Below are 15315 nucleotides of genomic sequence, written 5' to 3' on the forward strand. Positions count from 1 at the left end.
GAGTTCTTTGGGGGTCACAGGGGGGGTCTCTGGGGATCTGTGGGGGTCCCTATGGGGTCCTTGGGGGTCCCTGTGGGGTCTCTGGGGGTCTCTGGGGGGGTCTCTGGGGGTCCCTGGGGGTCCCATGAGGGGTCTGGGGGTCTCTGGGGATCTCTGGGGGCATCTGAGGGGCCCTGGCAGGTGTCTGGGGGTCTCTGGGTGTCCCTGGGGGGTCTCGGCGTGTGTCTGGGAGTCCCTGGAGGTCTCTGAGAGTCTCTGGGGGGTCCCTGAGGGTCTCTGGGGGTGTCTGGGGGTCCCTGGAGGGGTCTGGGGGTCTCTGGGGATCTCTGGGGGTCTCTGGGGGCATCTGAGGGTTCCTGGCGGGTGTCTGGGAGTCTCTGGGGGTCCCTCAGGGGTCTCTGCGGGTCCCTGAGGGGTCTCCGGGAGTTTCTGGGGGCCCCTGGGAGTCTCTGCGGGTGTCTGGGGGTCTGTGGGGGTCCTTGGGCAGTCCCTGGTGATCTATGGAGGGTCTCTGGGGGTCCCTAGGGGGTCTCGGCGGGTGTCTGGGAGTCCCTGGAGGTCTCTGAGAATCTCTGGGGGGTCCCTGGGGGGTCCATGGGGGTCTCTGGGGCTTTCTGGTGGTCCCTGGGGGGTCCATGGGGGTCTCTTGGAGTCTCTGGAGGTCCCTGGGGGGGTCTCTGAGGGTTTCTGGGAGTCTCTGGGGTGTCTGGGAGTCTCTGGGGGTTCCTGAGGGGTCTCTGTGGGTCCCTGAGGGATCTCTGGGAGTTTCTGGGGGCCCCTGGGAGTCTCTGGGGGTGTCTGGGGGTCTGCGGGGGTCCTTGGGCGGTCCCTGGTGATCTATGGGGAGTCTCTGGGGGGTCCCTGGGGAGTCCCAGTGGGCTCTCTGGGGGTCCTTGGGGGGTCTCTGAGAGTCTCTGGGGGTCTCTGGGGGGTCCCTGGGGGGGCCCTAGGGGTCCGTGGGGGCGTCTGGGAGTCCCTTGGGGGTGTCTGGGGGTCTCTGACAGTCTCTGGGGGGTCTCTGGGGGAAACTGGGGGTTCTCTGGGAGATCTCTGTAGCTTCCTGAGGGACCCTGGGGGTCCCTGTGAGTGTCTGGGAATCTCTGGGGTCTTTGGGGGTCCCTGGGGGGTCCCTGGGTGGGTCTCTGGGGTCCCCAAGGAGGTTGTCCATGGGGCGACACCTCGGGCGCCGAGGCTCCCCAAGGGCGTGCTGGCCGAGGGGCGACACCTTGGCCGCCGGGGTTCCCCGAGGGGGTGTTGCCGAGGGGCGACACCTCGGGCGCTGGGGCTCCTCGAAGGGGGGGTTCCCGAGGGACGACATTTCGGGCACCCGGGGTCCCCAAGGGAGGTTCCCGAGGGCCGACATTGCTGGGCTGTGGGCAATGGGGGTCCCTGAGTTCCCCAGGCACCCCCTGACCACTCTTACCTCCCCTTACCTCCCTGTGACTCCTCTGAGACCCACGATCCACTGTGAGACCCCCCTCATTTCTCTCTGACTTCTCCTGGATCGCTTTGGACCCTCCTGAACTCCCCTGGACCCCCCTGAATCCCCCTTGGACTTTCCTCAACTCTCTTGGACCACTTTGCACCCCCCCCCAGCCCCCCTTGACACTCTCAAAAACCTTGGACCCTCTTGAATCACACTTGGACTCCCCTGGACCCCTCCAAACCCCCTGAAGCCCCCTGGACCCCTCTCAAACCTGCCTGGGACCCCTTGGACCCTCCTTAGACCCTTCTGGACCCCTTCGAACCTTTCTGGACACCTCTGAGACTCCCCTGGACACTCCTGGACCCCCCCCAAAACCCCCTGGACCCTCCGAATCTCTCCTGGACCCCCTTGGACCCCTCTGAAACCCCCTTCCACTCCCTTAAAACACCCTGAACCCTCCTGAACATTCCTGGACCACCTTGAATCCTCCTAGGGCCCCCATGGACCACCCCCTCATACCCCCAGGGAAAACCCCTGGACCCTCCTGGACCAACTTGAACTCTCCTGGACCCCCCAAAACGCTTTGGACCCCTCTGGACCCCCCTGGGCCCTCTCGGACTTCCCTGGACGTCCCATGTCCCCTGCATGTCCCCCCATAGCCTTCCCATGTCCCCAATGTTCCCCCCATGTTTCCTCCATGTCCCCTGCGTCCCCCATGTCCACCCCATCTCCCTCATGTCCTCCCCATGTCCCCTCGATGTACCCCCATGTCCCCCTGGTGTCCTCCCATGTCCCCCTGATGTCCCCCCCCATGTCCTCCCCGTGTCCCCCCCCATGTCCTCCCCTTGTCCCCCCATGTCCCCCCAATGTATGTCACTCCATGGCCTCCCAAGACACGCAGCTGCCAGCACAGGACACACACAAATCCCTCCGAAATTCTGGAACACGACATTCCTCTGCAGGGCTGAAAACAAGACGGGGAGGCTTTTTTCCTTTCCGTAGGTGGACTAATGCCCCCAAAACCAGGGAGCTGGGACAGTGGCTGCTCCCTGCACTCTGCTGCACTTTCCACAGCTCCTTCGTTGACTTCCTGGTGGATTTGTGCATCCTCTGAAGGTGGCACTTCTCTGCAAAGCAACTCAGCAAATCCCTTCAGTTTGATTTGTTTCCAGATTTTTCTCCCTAGCACCACAGAGCTCAAAAAGGAAATCAGAAAACCAAGAAAAAAACCCAAAGAACAAAAAATCGCACCGTGCCAACCCCCAGCTCCTCCCACAAAGCTCAAGGGGTCCCATGTGTGTCCCCGCCACCTCCAGCTGGCCACCAGGCCCCCAGAGCTGAGGGAAATCTGAGCAGATACTGAGAAACCTCCTTTGCTGAGCACACTCATCACTGCAGTCCTTCAGGCTTTGCAAGAGTCTGTAGGGATCAGACCCCAATTCCAATCCCTGACTACCTTTCTAACAGGTTTTGTTAGACACACACGGGGTGGTCACTCCAAGAACAGCACACAGAGACTGCACAAGGCATTACAGGATTGCCACGAAGAACAGAAGTACCTTTTCTTTCGCATGGTTTTTCCTCTGCAATAACTACCGACTGGTCTGGTTCCTACTGGACATTTCCCTTGAGGGTTCAGGGCCCTCTGGTGAGGTGGGGTTGTTTAGGGCTGATCCTCACAGGCCCAGACCAAACCCAGCCACCCCATCACTGCTGCACCTGGGAGCAGATGGAAATCTCAATACAGCATATAAATGCTCCCCTTCCCTACTACTCAGTCTTTCCTTACAGATGCAAGGAGCAGATTTACTCCATCCTTTGCAGGGACTTGCTTAACTCCTGGCACTGTCCCTGTCCCAGGGAAGCTGCACTAGGACTGTGGGTCTGGGTCCTCTCCAGGCACAATGCAGCTGCTCATATTAACAGCATCAGCAATGCCCTCATTTTTTAGCAGGTCAAACTGCCGAGATACAAACCCAAGAAAAGCAATTCTTTTCCAGATTGTCACTGCATTCAGGCTGGTGCTCACCATGCACAGAACCTGCAGCACAGACACAGCAGAGGGCTCAGGGACACTCAGCATGCACAGACAGAGCAGCACAGACACAGCAGAGGGCTCAGGGACACTCAGCATGCACAGACAGAGCAGCACAGACACAGCAGAGGGCTCAGGGACACTCAGCATGCACAGACAGAGCAGCACAGACACAGCAGAGGGCTCAGGGACACTCAGCATGCACAGAACCTGCAGCACAGACAGAGCAGAGGGCTCAGGGACACTCAGCAATCACAGAACCTGCAGCACAGACAGAGCAGGGGGCTCAGGGACACTCAGCAGGCACAGAACCTGCAGCACAGACAGAGCAGGGGGCTCAGGGACACTCAGCAATCACAGAACCTGCAGCACAGACAGAGCAGGGGGCTCAGGGACACTCAGCAGGCACAGAACCTGCAGCACAGACAGAGCAGGGGGCTCAGGGACACTCAGCAGGCACAGAACCTGCAGCACAGACATAGCAGAGGGCTCAGGGACACTCAGCAGGCACAGAACCTGCAGCACAGACAGAGCAGGGGGCTCAGGGACACTCAGCAGGCACAGAACCTGCAGCACAGACACAGCAGGGGGCTCAGGGACACTCAGCATGCACAGACAGAGCAGCACAGACACAGCAGAGGGCTCAGGGACACTCAGCATGCACAGAACCTGCAGCACAGACAGAGCAGGGGGCTCAGGGACACTCAGCAGGCACAGAACCTGCAGCACAGACACAGCAGAGGGCTCAGGGACACTCAGCAGGCACAGAACCTGCAGCACAGACACAGCAGAGGGCTCAGGGACACTCAGCAGGCACAGAACCTGCAGCACAGACACAGCAGGGGGCTCAGGGACACTCAGCAGGCACAGACAGAGCAGCACAGACACAGCAGAGGGCTCAGGGACACTCAGCTGCTCATCCAAACACTCACAGCTCCGCCCACAGGCTCTATGTTCCCAGAGGGAAAAACGACTGGACGGGACACACCTCGGACATCACAGTTCCTCTCATTCCTGGTGCCCTGCAAAGTCACAGGAAGTACAGTCCCTCTCAGACCCTTCACCCCTGAACACGAGGACACCTGCACTTTACACTGGATCCCAGGGACCTGCACAAGTGTGTTCAAGTGAGCACAAGTCGATGGCTCCCTCTGACACATCCAGCCCTCCCTTCCCTCTGAGAAGTCCCAAAGACTCCCACTCCACCCCTGCGTCTGTGCCCTGTGCAGCACCCGCACCGAGCTCAGCTCTCCCCTGGCCCTAGGACATTTCTGCACGTCACCTGTTACTGATTACAGAGCACAGGATAAGGCAAGAACAAATTTGGCAGCACTTAACACCTGGAGTTTTCTTTCTCCACAAATTGCTGCTGTTCCTCCTGGCTCTGGAGGTTCCTGCACGAGCCCTTGTCCCAGCCCTGCCACACACACACAAGAAGCAACAGGCACACAGGCGCTGCTTTCACAATTCCTGACCCAAACCCTTGCCTTTCCTGCCCAAAGCTGAGGGAAATCTGACAGAGTATTAACAAATCAGCTTTGCTGACAGCAGTCAGCGCTCCACTCCTTCGGACGTTGCAAAACTTTGTAGGGAACAGACCCAAATTCTAAAGTGCAGTCTAACTCTCTAACAGATTTTGTTAGAGAGAGAGTGAGCCGTGACTCATAGAACAGGAAAAAAAGACTGCACAAGGAATAACAGAAGGTTTCTCAGAAGAACTCAAGTTCCTCTTTCCCTCATCATGCCGGGACTGCAGGACCCAGCATTTAAAAGACCCTAGCATTTAAAAGACAATACAATTGTTACTGATTCTTAAACCTCTGCAACGTGGTTATTTCCCAGAGAACTGAACCAGCACTAAACTACTCCCACATCCCTGCAGTGCTTTGGGGAGTAGCAAGATGATGTCCCACTTGTGCTTGGAAAAATTCAAGAGAAGGAAAAGTCAGTTCCCTTCTCTCTCTCTGATCCATAAACAAAGCAGTCCTGTAGGACAACGCAGGCTATTCACAGGAGGCCTGATTTAACAGGGATAACAATGGAAACAAACAAAGCCCCCCAAAACAGGAAGGTAAAATCATGCTGCTTTTCTAACAGGAGCACAAAAAACTCATTCAAGCCTGAAAGGAAATTACAAACCACAAGAAAAAGAACCAAAAGAAACGCTCTGCCTTGATACAACTCTCTGATCGTTCCAAAGGAAATTCTCCACAGATCATAAGCAATTACCAATCATTTCGCCTCTGTAAATAAATAAGGACTTGGGTTTCTGTTCAGGTGCTGGACGTGTCCACTGAGGGTTCAGGGGTACCGTGAGGTAGTTTAGGGCTGATCCTGCTGAGAGAATGCAGTCTGATAGCCTGGAGTATCCTCTCTGTCAGTGAAGTGCTCCTTGTCAGGGGTTGTGTCATGCCATCCTCAGGCAGCTCAAACAAGCCAAGGAGGGAGGGCCTGCAGCAAAGGAATCCTGGGGGGAGAGGGGAGAGGAACAGTGAACAGGTGAGGACAGCCTGTGCTTCACAAGAATGCTCAGATTACCTGGAACCCCTTTGCAGAGACTTGCTTAACTCCTGGCACTGTCCCTGTCCCAGGGAAGCTGCACTAGTGTCCTGGGTTGAGCTGGCAAAACGCCAACTGTCCAGGACAGAGTGAAGAGGGTTCCTCCTCCCCCCAACCAGCCAAGGGAAAAAAAGAAGAGAGAGAGAAAAGGAAAAACCTCAAAAGCAGGTTTATGCTGGAACTAACTACATGTATTTACACAGAAAAGAGAAAATTAAGAGGAAACTACAATATAACACACACTTACACAAGTTATGTATAACAAGAAATAATTTCCCACTTCCCAGTAAACACAAATTCTACCATTTCAACTACAAATCATTCTAGAGAAGTCAATTCTTCAGAGACAGACTTAAGCAGAGAGAAAAGCTAAGAACAAACATTTTACTTCCCTAAGATAACATGATGGTAAGCTGGTACTCCGGGCTTGGGCCTCCCCATCCCTCCTGGGACAGCAGAGTGTCTTGCTGGGACCACAGCTGTGAAGCAACTGCCTAAGCCACTCCCACACACCAGCTCTTACCCCTTTTGAGATGATGCAATATGGTATGGAATACAATATTATTGGCCAGAAGAAGTCAGCTGTTAGCTAGCTCAGTCCAGCTCAAGTCAGCTGACAATTCCCAGGCCTAGCTGAACTTCTAAAAACTAAATTTAGGCCCATCTGGCCAAACCCATAACAACTAGGACTGTGGGTCTGGGTCCTCTCCAGGCACAATGCAGCTACTGATAATAACAGCATCAGCAATGCACTCATTTTTTTATCAGCTCAAATTGCCATGATAGAAACCCAAGAAAAGCAATCCTTTTCCAGATTGTAACTCCAGAGGGCTCAGGGACACTCAGCAGGCACAGACAGAGCAGCACAGACAGAGCAGAGGGCTCAGGGACACTCAGCATCCACAGAACCTGCAGCACAGACACAGCAGAGGGCTCAGGGACACTCAGCATGCACAGAACCTGCAGCACAGACACAGCAGAGGGCTCAGGGACACTCAGCATGCACAGACAGAGCAGCACAGACACAGCAGAGGGCTCAGGGACACTCAACATGCACAGAACCTGCAGCACAGACACAGCAGAGGGCTCAGGGACACTCAACATGCACAGAACCTGCAGCACAGACACAGCAGAGGGCTCAGGGACACTCAGCATGCACAGAACCTGCAGCACAGACACAGCAGAGGGCTCAGGGACACTCAGCATGCACAGACAGAGCAGCACAGACACAGCAGAGGGCTCAGGGACACTCAGCATGCACAGAACCTGCAGCACAGACACAGCAGAGGGCTCAGGGACACTCAGCATGCACAGACAGAGCAGCACAGACACAGCAGAGGGCTCAGGGACACTCAGCATCCACAGAACCTGCAGCACAGACACAGCAGAGGGCTCAGGGACACTCAGCATCCACAGAACCTGCAGCACAGACACAGCAGAGGGCTCAGGGACACTCAGCAGGCACAGAACCTGCAGCACAGACACAGCAGAGGGCTCAGGGACACTCAGCCACTGCCATGGCTCTTCATGCACAGGGCACAAGCTCAGACACTCTCAGAGCAGCAGTTATTGAGGGTGAAACAGCTCATCTCTCAGACAATCTTTACTTACCCAAATCTTGAACAAAACAAACACTATCTGGGGTAAGAGTTAACTGTGCACTCAAAATGTCTAATTTTATATGAGCTGCCTGAATCTCCCAAGTCCATGCAACTGAACAGGAGACAACCATTACTTATAGGCCATCAAGTGGATAAATCTTCATCTTTTAAATAGCATATATTTGAGCTGATTGCTAAACTAAGTGCTGTGAAAAATAAGGCCTTTCTGAGGTTACCAGGAAAACCTTACAAAAGCCAAGTTCCAATGAACAAGAAGACACAGCAAGACCTTGCCTTCTGCCTACAACACACTTCATTTTGCTGATTATCAAACCTTAGCAAGAGACCATTCTCACAGAGGCATTTCTTCTCTGCTGAATGCAGCCCAGGGATGCAGAGCCCAAGCCACCTACCCTGCCTGGGCACGCTGTGAACAGTTTGTGCAGAGACTGGGCCAGCTGGATCCTGGGATTGTTCACCATTTGCCCCACAGGATCATGTTCTTCCTTCCCAGCAAAGGCCAGCTGGGAGAATGCAGTCTGATAGCCTGGAGTATCCTCTGTGTCAATGAAGTGCTCCTTGTCAGGGGTCGTGTCATCCTCAGGCAGCTCGAACAAGCCAAGGAGGGAGGGCCTGCAGCAAAGGAATCCTGGGGGGAGAGGGGAGGGGAACAGTGAACAGGTGAGGACAGCCTGTGCTTCACAAGAACGCTCAGATTACCTGGAACCCCTTTGCAGGGACTTGCTTAACTCCTGGCACCGTCCCTGTCCCAGGGAAGCTGCACTAGGACTGTGGGTCTGGGTCCTTTCCAGGCACAATGCAGCTGCTCATATTAACAGCATCAGCAATGCCCGCATTTTTTAGCAGCTCAAATTGCTGTGATACAAACCCAAGAATAGCAATTCTTTTCCAGATTACAGCTTTTCTCTAAGTACATTCAAAAAGAGTTCTAGTCCAGGACCTGGTTACTGTCATTCAGTTCAGGCTACCTGAGCCCCCAGACTGCTGGACTGCCTTTCAGTCTCCAGAGCTTTCCCCCAGATTCCACTTTCAGGCTAAGACTCTACAGCCTGTCAGGTTGTGAGTATTCTCAGGCCTCCTGACTATGACAGTTACAAGTCAAAAGTGGGCCCAGCTTTCCAGAAGGAATGCAAGCTGACAGTAGCCTAATTCCCTTCAGTGGAGCTCTACTCAGCCAAATCCAGGCTCAAACACATCTCAAACCAGCTCTGCCATTTGCTTTGAAAACACACTTCCCTTTGTGCAGTGAAGGATGAAAAGGTATGAAAAGCCTCAAGCTGAGTCTCACCACAACAGTGGGCCTGAAGAAATGCCAAAGGAGTTTATTGGAGGGGCCTATTCTGGTGAAAGCTTCTACTTTCCAGACCTCCAACAGCATCACCAGCAGACCCTGAAGAAGTGTGGCACCTACCACAGCTTGGGGTACTCAGTGTCCATCACGGGAGGACATTCTGTTAATGTCTTGGTGATGCCAACAGCACGGATCTGCTTTTCAACTTCTCCAAGACTCTTTCTGGATTTCAGGAATCATCATTTTCTCCAAGCCTGTTTCAAACATCCTAGTATGACAGTTAGAGAAAAAGTATCAGAACGATTTATCACCCTATGGTGACCAAAGAAAAGCAGAAACCACACAAAGCACCAGGAAACAGAGAACACAAGACAATTTGTTTCTTAACAATTGCTGCCCTCTTACATAGATCTTTGCACATACAAACTTTTTACAAAGGATAAAAACCAGAGACAGCAATGATTCCCTTTTATGACCCGCTCAGGAGATCAGTAACTTGAACTATCAGTGAGGAACTGTGGGCAGAAAATCAGAAATGAACCCCAAAAGGAGAGGCACCCGGGCAGTCAGATTAGCGCCAAACCTCCTTTGCCATTTCAGCCAGAGAGACAACTCTTTCCTGCTTCAAAGGCAAAAACTGCACAGCAGCCTGAAATACAACCCAAGCCAACAGAACACACTCCCTTTGGCTGTATGCTGCCAAGTATTTCCTGCAGAGCTCATGCCCCATTTCCTGTGCCATACTAGTTAATGAAGACGAGAAAGCAACGAGAAAAAGGATGAAGTAAAACTCCAGATGAAAACAAGAGAATTGCTTTAGAGTCAGCAGCAAAATGCATTCTAAGAAGGAGACAGGAAGGGCAGCCTTCATAAATGTTCCCTTTTACTGAAGGGCATTAACTTGCTGCTCCAAAGTTTGCCTAAAAACTGCTCATCTTCTCGGGCACCACAACACTGAAACGTGGAACGCTGGAAGCACCACTTCCATTTGGTTGGTGGAACACCACTGGAAGAACCCTGTAATTCTTGCTCCTCTACAGGAGGCATCAAGCAGATTTTAAAGGATTAATAACAGACCTTGTGTGATCTGTGTAGAGATAACATCACGAATTTCATCAGCATGGCCATCTGCCTGGGGATGATTTCAACAATGTGTCACAGCTTTGACAGAGGAACGTAAACCCTTCCTCAGAACTTTATTCCCATGAAGGCCAAAATGACACAAAAGCATGGAATGTTTCCCAGCATGAACACAAACTGCAGAGAGCAGTGGTCAGAATGGCTGTGCTGTGTGGCAGGGCAAGTGTGTTGCTATTAGCTGGAGATTAAATGGAGACACTTTCAGACAAGTAACGACATCACACACACCAGGAAAGGAGGAGAACTACACAAGTCCTTTAGTTCCATTCCCTCAGTTTTCATGGAGTGTCACCTGCTGTGGCCACTGCCCTTTATGCCCCCTTGACTCCAGAGCATTTGGAGCAAGTCCCTGGAGCCACCAGAGTCCCACCCATGTACAGGATGCCTGATCTGTGCAACTGCACACTCTGAACCGCTCGTGTCACACTGGAGCTTTTCAGAGCAAGGAACTTACTTTTGATAAGTTTTGTTGGTTTGGAACTTGGAAGTCTTTGGAATAGCAGAATGAAGACCTGTTTCCTGTACCAGTCAACTGATTCACTGGAAATTTAAAAGAACAGTTATTCAGTTCACAGTGGGCTTTGACTGGTGCTGTCACTTTACAGAAAACACAGAGAAAGTTGTTCCCATCTCTTTAACTGATAAATGTGACATTTTTGCTCCTGAAGTGTTAACCTTTGGCATGACTGCACACTGCAGAACCAAAGCCCACAGAAGTCAGTTTTGAATGCAATTTGAGCTCATACTCACGGGGGCATATGCTCCATGATGCTGTTTAGCAGGTCAAAGCCTTGGGGATCACTGGCTTTCAAGGCAATCAGCTTCAGGAATCCCCCCAACACTCCAGGCTGCAAGGAAAGCAAACATGAAGCTCTAGGCAACTGTTCTTCCTAAGTGGCCCAGCAGAAAGTTGGCTCTGACCATCGAAGACACACACCAGTGCAAAAGCATCCCTAACCTAAACCAGGATTCTGATCCTGCAGTGCAGGACAAGGAAGACACGTTGTGGCTCCTTCTCACTCACTCACTCACTCACTCACTCACTCACTCACTCACTCCACTCACTCCACTCACTCCACTCACTCCACTCACTCATTCACTCCCTCACTCACTCACTCCACTCACTCACTCACTCACTCCACTCACTCACTCACTCACTCACTCCACTCACTCCACTCACTCACTCACTCCCTCACTCACTCACTCCACTCACTCACTCACTCACTCCACTCACTCCCTCACTCCACTCACTCACTCACTCACTCACTCACTCACTCACTCACTCCACTCACTCACTCACTCCACTCACTCACTCCACTCACTCACTCACTCACTCCACTCACTCCCTCACTCCACTCACTCACTCACTCACTCACTCACTCACTCCACTCACTCCACTCACTCACTCCACTCACTCACTCACTCACTCCACTCACTCACTCACTCCCTCACTCACTCACTCCACTCACTCACTCACTCACTCCACTCACTCCCTCACTCACTCACTCACTCACTCCACTCACTCACTCACTCCACTCACTCACTCCACTCACTCCACTCACTCATTCACTCCCTCACTCACTCACTCACTCACTCACTCACTCCACTCACTCATTCACTCACTCACTCCACTCACTCACTCACTCCACTCACTCACTCCCTCACTCACTCACTCCACTCACTCACTCACTCACTCCACTCACTCACTCACTCACTCCACTCACTCACTCACTCACTCACTCACTCCCTCACTCACTCACTCACTCCACTCACTCACTCACTCACTCCACTCACTCATTCACTCCCTCACTCACTCACTCACTCCACTCACTCATTCACTCCCTCACTCACTCACTCACTCCACTCACTCACTCACTCACTCCACTCACTCCACTCACTCATTCACTCCCTCACTCACTCACTCACTCCACTCACTCACTCACTCACTCATTCACTCACTCACTCACTCACTCCACTCACTCATTCACTCACTCACTCACTCACTCCCTCCCTCACTCACTCACTCCACTCACTCACTCACTCACTCCACTCACTCACTCACTCCACTCACTCACTCACTCACTCCACTCACTCACTCACTCACTCCACTCACTCACTCACTCCACTCACTCACTCCCTCCCTCACTCACTCACTCCACTCACTCACTCACTCACTCCACTCACTCACTCCACTCACTCACTCCACTCACTCACTCACTCACTCATTCACTCACTCACTCACTCCCTCCCTCCCTCACTCACTCACTCACTCACTCACTCACTCACTCACTCCACTCACTCCACTCACTCACTCCACTCACTCACTCCACTCACTCACTCCACTCACTCACTCACTCACTCACTCACTCACTCTCCTCAAGCCTGTTCTGAACACAAGCCCTGAGAGTTCTGCTGGTCCACATGTTCCACAGGAAGCAAACAAGGCAAGAAAATTCTGGGAAACTGCCACTTGCCAAAACCAAGTGCAGGAATTTTCCATCTCGGCTGACAAAAGCACAGGAGCCCAGGATTCACCTCACCCCCAGGACGGGAAAGCACCCACCGAGCTGCATGCAGAGTATTTATCCGTGTATGGAGCGCCACTGAGGCCCAGCCCAGCCCAGCCCCTGCCCCGCGGCCCCGGCACTCACGATCTTGGCGGCGGCGCTGCGGGCGATGGTGCCGGCGCCGCGCTCCAGGAACGCCTCTGCAGCAGCCGCACCGGCGGCGGGATGTTCCCCGCGCGCTCCCGCGGCACCGGCTGCGGCAGGTGCGGGAAAACAGCGCCATGAACGAACACGGGATGTGGCATCCAGCAGGACAGAGCCCAGTGGGGACACCTCGCTGTACTCCGCGCGTGCGCAGTAGAGATACAGCTTAGGGCTACGCGCGTGCGCAGTAGTGACAGCGGTCGGACTCGACATGCACAGAACCTGCAGCACAGACACAGCAGAGGGCTCAGGGACACTCAGCAGGCACAGAACCTGCAGCACAGACACAGCAGAGGGCTCAGGGACACTCAGCAGGCACAGAACCTGCAGCACAGACACAGCAGAGGGCTCAGGGACACTCAGCAGGCACAGAACCTGCAGCACAGACACAGCAGAGGGCTCAGGGACACTCAGCAGGCACAGAACCTGCAGCACAGACAGAGCAGGGGGCTCAGGGACACTCAGCAGGCACAGAACCTGCAGCACAGACACAGCAGAGGGCTCAGGGACACTCAGCATGCACAGAACCTGCAGCACAGACACAGCAGAGGGCTCAGGGACACTCAGCAGGCACAGACAGAGCAGCACAGACAGAGCAGAGGGCTCAGGGACACTCAGCAGGCACAGAACCTGCAGCACAGACACAGCAGAGGGCTCAGGGACACTCAGCATGCACAGAACCTGCAGCACAGACAGAGCAGGGGGCTCAGGGACACTCAGCAGGCACAGAACCTGCAGCACAGACACAGCAGAGGGCTCAGGGACACTCAGCAGGCACAAGACAGAGCAGCACAGACACAGCAGAGGGCTCAGGGACACTCAGCAGGCACAGACAGAGCAGCACAGACACAGCAGAGGGCTCAGGGACACTCAGCATGCACAGAACCTGCAGCACAGACACAGCAGAGGGCTCAGGGACACTCAGCAGGCACAGAACCTGCAGCACAGACAGAGCAGGGGGCTCAGGGACACTCAGCATGCACAGAACCTGCAGCACAGACACAGCAGAGGGCTCAGGGACACTCAGCAGGCACAGACAGAGCAGCACAGACACAGCAGAGGGCTCAGGGACACTCAGCATGCACAGAACCTGCAGCACAGACACAGCAGAGGGCTCAGGGACACTCAGCTGCTCATCCAAACACTCACAGCTCCGCCCACAGGCTCTCTGTCCCCAGAGGGAAACACGACCTGACGGGACACAGCTCGGGCACCACAGTTCCCCTCATTCTTCATGTCCTGCAAAGCCACAGGCAATACAGTCCCTCAGACCCTGCACCCCTGAACAGTAGGACACCTGCACCTTGCACCGGATCCCAGGGACCTGCACAAGTGTGTTCATTTGAGCACAAGTCCATGGCTCCCCAAAATTTGAGTGCTCTCTCCCCAGTTTTTTAGTGCCCCTCCCCAAAATTTGAGTGTCCCATTCGCCAAAACTTCAGTTTCCCTCCCCAAAATGTGTGTCCCTTTCCCCAAATTTTTAGTGCCCCTTTGCCCAAAATTTGAGTGCCCCTCCCATAATTCTTCAGTGTCCCTTTCCCCAATTTTTAGTGCCCCTTTGCCCAAAATTGGAGTGCTCCTTTCCCCAATTTTTACCCCCAAATTTTGAGTGCCCCTCCCCAAAATCTGACTGTCCCTCCCTAAAATTTGAGTGCCCCTCTTCAATTTCTGAGTGCCCCTCCAGTATTTTTTGAGTGCCCCACTCCAACATTGGAGTGCCCCTCCCTAAAATTTGAGTGCTCCTTTCCCCAAAATTTGAGTGCCCTTCCCCCAAAGTTTGATGGTCCCTCCCAAAAATTTGAGTGTTCCTCCCTAAAATTCCAGGGCCCCTTCCCAAATCTGAGTGTCCCTCCCTCAAAATTGGAGTGACCCCAACCCTAATTTTTGAGTGCCTCTCGTGTAATTCTTGAGTGTCCCTTCTCCCCAAAATTTGAGTGCCATTCTCCCAATTTTTAGTGCCCCTTTCCCCAAGTTTTGTGTGCCCCTTCCCCAAAATCTGAGTGCCTCTCCCCCAATTTTTGAGTGCACCTTTCCTCAATTTTTGAGTGCCCTTCCCAAAAATTTGAGTGCCACTTTCCCCAAAACTTCAGTTTCCCTCTCCAAAATTTGAGTGGCCTTTTTCCCAATTTTTAGTGCCCCTTTCTCCAAAATTTGAGTGCCCCTCCCGTAATTCTTCCATGCCCCTTTCCCCAATTTTTGAGTGCCCCTTCCCAAAATTTGATTGGCCTTTTCCACAATTTTTGATTGCCCCTCCCTCAAAATTTGAGTGCCAAACACTTGTGGGGCCCTTTGGGGGGGTCCTGGGCACACCTGAGACGCCCCTCCCCCACCTGAGTGTTTCCCCCCCCAGACACACCTGAGCCCCTCCCCCACCTGAGTGTTTCCCCCCCCAGACACACCTGAGTCCCTCCCCTACCCGAGTGACGAGTCCACCTCCTCCCCCCAGGCACACCTGAGCCCCTCCCACACACCTGAGCCCACCCAGACACACCTGAGCCTCCCCCAGGCACACCTGAGCCCCTCCCCTACCC

General features: G+C 53.8%; 1 long non-coding RNA gene across 1 annotated transcript; it reads right to left on the minus strand.

Moving 5' to 3' along the window:
- Positions 1–9001: 9001 nt before the first annotated feature.
- On the minus strand, positions 9002–11035 carry LOC139675807 (uncharacterized). The gene is made up of 3 exons (XR_011698549.1): positions 10824–11035; positions 10528–10613; positions 9002–9201 (listed from the first exon to the last, which is right to left on the minus strand). It is a non-coding gene; the product is annotated as an uncharacterized lncRNA (long non-coding RNA).
- Between the last annotated feature and the right edge of the window lie 4280 nt (positions 11036–15315).

This window comes from Pithys albifrons, chromosome 9 (genome assembly GCF_047495875.1).
Source record: "Pithys albifrons albifrons isolate INPA30051 chromosome 9, PitAlb_v1, whole genome shotgun sequence".
Lineage (NCBI taxonomy): Eukaryota > Metazoa > Chordata > Aves > Passeriformes > Thamnophilidae > Pithys > Pithys albifrons.